The following is a 5,000-nucleotide window of genomic DNA, read 5'->3' on the forward strand; positions in this document are numbered from 1 at the left end:
TACCTTCTCTCCTCCCTCATTTTTAACAATGTAAGCAATATTATTCCACACATCCGTTCATGGTCGAAACGGAAACTGTACCTTCCTGTCGCAGTGTGTACATCGCCAGAGTAAGCGGCCGATTCGCACCTACCTCACCCGAGCCTGGTTGACCTAAGGTGACCTACATCTCCCCCTCGAGCAAGCCCTTTGGACTCACCCCTCTTTGTCTAGACTGAAACAAACCTCTCCCATAGCCAGCTTTAAAGGACATGTTCGTGAGACAGCAGGAGCAGGACAGGAGGAGAGCAGACGGAGACACGGCAGGCGACGGTCGCGCCCTTGACACCCGGGGCGTGGGTCTCTCGTGAGGTCACACTTTTACCTCCCCCAATAAATTCTCAAGCAAAGTCCCCTTTCAGTCACCTCTTCTACGCCTCCAAGTTTATCACAAACATCTCTTCTCCCACACTTGACCAATCTTCTCTTCTCTCTCACTTCTCCTACCTTCCCTCCTTCACTTCTCCCGTTGTCTCCTTTTCCTCACTTTTCTCTTCGCTCATCCCTCCCTCACTTCTCCCACTTTGTTCTCTCCCTCACTTCTCCACTCGCTCCTTTCTCCCACTTTCTCCTCTCCCTCACTTCTCCAACTTTCTCCTCTCCCTCATTTCTCCCACTTTCTCCTCTCTGTCACTTCCCCTTTCTCCTCTCCCTTACTTCTCGCCCTTTCTCCTCTCCGTCACTTCTCCCCCTCTCTCCTCTCCCTCATTTCTCCTACTTTCTCCTCTTCGTCACTTCTCCCTCTTTCTCCTCTCCCTCACTTGTCCCACTTTTTTTCTCGCGCTTACTTCTCCTACCTTCTACTTCTTTTCCACCTCTTCGTCATTCTCCTTCCCCCACCTCCTTTTCGCTCCACCTTCTATCATCGTTTTATTGGCTCACTTCCTCCACCTCCTCTTCGGTCCGTGTTTCCCTCCTCCTCTTCCTTTTCCATCTCTCCTTTAAACCCACTTCTTCCTCCACCTTCTTTACACTATCTCTTCTTCCTAATCATACTCCTTCTCTTTCACACTCCCTCTTCCTCCTTGCTTACACTCACTCTTCCTCTTCCAATATACCCTCTTCCTCCTCTACCACCTTCTTTACGCTTCCTCTTTCTCCTCCTCCTTCATATTCCCTCTTCCTCTAATTCTCCTTTTCATTCTTTCCTTCTCCTTTATATTCCCTTTTCTTCCTCTCTCTCTAATTCTCTTTTACATATTCTCTTCCTCTTTCTCCTTCTTTACAATACCTCTTCTTCCCCTTTCTCCTCCTTTAGAATCCCTCTTCTTCCTCTTTCCCTAATTCTTATTTACATTCTCTCCTCCTCCTTTAATTCCCTCCTCTTCCTCTACTTTTCATTTACATTCTCTCTTCCTCCTCCTCATTTACATTCCCTCTTCCTCCTCTTCCTCTCATTCTCCTTTACATTCTCTTCTTCCTCCTCCTCCTCCCCATCTTTTACATTCCCTCTCCCTCCCCTTCCATTTCCCCTTCCAGTGAGATACGGTTTATTGCCCAGTAAAATAACTACGTTGTTCTGAAGCTTAACGTAACTTGGGGAGCGGGATATCACACTGGCTATGAATATTTTCCTTCGCCTTGTCCGGCCGTAACACGAGCCTTCGTTTTATGACTGTAATCGTATTTTCTTAAGATGGATACATTTTCCTTAATTGACCTTAAGGAAGATGGCTAGGGATCTATGAGATAAGAATAAATATAAACACAGCCACACATGCGCTAACACACACACACTTACACACATCTATATATCAATATTTATCTATCTACCTTTCTTTCTATCTATCTATCTATCTTCCTACCTAATCATCTGTCTACATCTCTGGATGTCTATCTATCAATTTATGTATCCATTTATCTATATATATATCTACCTATCTTTATACAGACACATACATATAGATAGGTAGACAACCAAACCAAATATAGATTAGTCTACCTTTCTGCTTGCCCCTTGACGTTAACTTAAGACTATAGACTAAGATTCCTCGTGACCTGTTGCACGGATTCGAGGAAATAACAAAACATATCGTCAAAGAAAATATATGAAAGTCAGAGGAAAAAGAAGAAAATATTATTTTCTTTTAAATGTATAAACCGGAAAATAGTCTAGCAAATAGAAAGAAATAATATGAGAAAGTAAAAGTCAAGATTAGCGGTTTCTTATCTGAATAAATGTTTTCTTATCTCGGCCAAGGTCGGGAGAAAATTGCTTCAGAATAATTTAGAGCAAGAAGGATACAAAGGCAGAAATTAAAAACATGGTAGACGAGGAATGTGATAAGAAAGGAGGAAAGGGGAATAAAAAAATAAGAATAAGAATCTCCTTTTTATTTTTCTACTCCTCCCGCCCACACACCTCTCCTTTTCTATCTCTTTTTTTGCCTATTATCTTTTCTCTCGCACGGTCCTCTTCATTATCTTCTTTTATTCTTGCCTATTTTTGCTTCTCTCCCACTCCTATTAATTTGAATTCTCTGTTCTTGCTTCGCTTCTTTCTCTCTCTCTCTCTTTCTCTGTTCTTTTATTTCTCTCTCCCCTTCTTATAATCCTCTCCTTGTCCACCTACTCCTCTTCCTTCCTCTGTATGCTATTGCTTCCTCTTCTTCTTCTCTCTCTCTCTCCTCTATTACTTTTTACTATCTTTCTTTGTCTTCCTACTCGTTTCTTTCTGTCTCATTCTCTTTTCCATTACCATATTATTCTTTTTCTCTCCCTTTATGTCTCTCCTCCTCTCCTCTCTCTCCCTGTCTCTCCTCTTTTTTCTTTCTCCTATTACCTTTTACTATCTTCCTTTGTCTTGCTTTACTCATTTCTCTCTTTCTCTCATTCTCTTTTCCGTTATTATCTTATTCTCTCTCTCTTCCTCTCCCTCTTTATCTCTCCTCTCTCACCCTCTTTCTTCCAACTCCCTCTCTATCTCTCCTATGTCTGTCTCTTACTCTCCCTCTCTGTCTTTCTTATTTCTCTCTCTCTCTCACCTATTACTTTTTACTATCTCCCTTTGTCTTGCTTCACTCATTTCTCTTTCTCTCATTTTCTTTTCCCTTTTCATTTCATCTTTTTCTTCCTTTCTTATATTTCGTTCCTTATCCACCTAATCCTCTTCTTACCTTCGTTCCCTGCTGGTTTTCCTTCATTCCCCTCTTTTCTCTGTCTCTTCTATCTCTTCTTTTCTATTTCCTTCATCTGTAATTTCCTCCTTTTTCTTTTCCTCACCCTCGTCTTCCTGTTTCTCCTTCCGTTTCTTTTCCCCTCTTTTCTTTTCTTTTTCCTCTTTCTTTTACTCTACATTCCCCTCTTCTCCTCCTACTCTTCCTCTTCAACACCTTTCTTTTCGTACTCCTCCTCATCTTCATCCCACTTCTATCTATTCTTCTTCATCATTTCCCCTTCTTCTCCTGAGTTCTTCGACCCTTTCTCCACTTCCGTTTCTTTCTCGCTCTTTATTCTTAAACTTTACTTCTCCCTCACATTTCCCAGCTTCTCTTCTCCCATACTTAACCAATCGTCTCTTCTCCCTCACTTCTCTTTTCCTACCTTCTCTCCTCCCTCATTTTTAACAATGTAAGCAATATTGTTCCACACATCCGTTAATGGTCGAAACAGAAACTGTACCTTATATATATGTCGCAGTCCTCCTGTGTTTACATCGCCAGAGGAAGCAGCCGATTCGCACCTACCTCACCCGAGCCTGGTTGACCTAAGGTGACCTACATCTCCCCCTCGAGCAAGCCCTTTGAACTCACCCCTCTTTGTCTAGACTGAAACAAACCTCTCCCATAGCCAGCTTAAAAGGACATGTTCGTGAGACAGCAGGAGCAGGGCAGGAGGAGAGCAGACGGAGACACGGCAGGCGACGGTCGCGCCCTTGACACCCGGGGCGTGGGTCTCTCGTGGGCTCATAATTTTACCTCCCCCAACAAAGTCTCAAGTCAAGTCCCCTTTCATTCGCCTGCTCTACGCCTCCAAGTTTATCACAAACATCTCTTCTCCCACACTTGACCTATCTTCTCTTCTCTCTCACTTCTCCTACCTTCTCTCCCTCACTTCCCCCGTTGTCTCCTTTTCCTCACATTTCTCCTCGCTCATCCCTCCCTCACTTCTCCCACTTTGTTCTCTCCCTCACTTCTCCACTCGCTCCTTTCTCCCACTTTCTCCTCTCCCTCACTTCTCCAACTTTCTCCTCTCCCTCACTTCTCCAACTTTCTCCTCTCCCTCATTTCTCCCACTTTCTCCTCTCTGTCACTTCCCCTTTCTCCTCTCCCTCACTTCTCGCCCTTTCTCCTCTCCGTCACTTCTCCCCCTATCTCCTCTCCCTCATTTCTCCCACTTTCTCCTCTCCGTCACTTCTCCCCCTTTCTCCTCTCCCTCACTTGTCCCACTTTTTTCTCTCGCTTACTTCTCCTACCTTCTCTTCTTTTTCCAACTCTTCGTCATTCTCCTTCCCCCACCTCCTTTTCGCTCCAACTTCTATCATCGTTTTATTGGCTCACTTCCTCCACCTCCTCTTCGGTCCGTGTTTCCCTCCTCCTCTTCCTTTTCCATCTCTCCTTTAAACCCAAATTCTTTCTATTCCTCGTTAGTCCCACTTCTTCCTCCAACTTCTTTACACTATCTCTTCTTCCTAATTATACTCCTTCTCTTTCACACTCCCTCTTCCTCCTTGCTTACACTCACTCTTTCTCTTCCAATATACCCTCTTCCTCCTCTACTACCTTCTTTACGCTTCCTCTTTCTCCTCCTCCTTCATATCCCCTCTTCCTCTTCCCCTCTAATTCTCCTTTTCATTCTTTCCTTCTACTTTATATTCCCTTTTCTTCCTCTCTCTCTAATTCTCTTTTACCTACTCTCTTCCTCTTTCTCTTCCTTTACAATCCTTCTTCTTCCTCTACTTTTCATTTACATTCTCTCTTCCTCCTCCTCATTTACATTCCCTCTTCCTCCTCTTCCTCTCA

This window comes from Penaeus vannamei, chromosome 27 (assembly GCF_042767895.1).
Source record: "Penaeus vannamei isolate JL-2024 chromosome 27, ASM4276789v1, whole genome shotgun sequence".
NCBI lineage: Eukaryota > Metazoa > Arthropoda > Malacostraca > Decapoda > Penaeidae > Penaeus > Penaeus vannamei.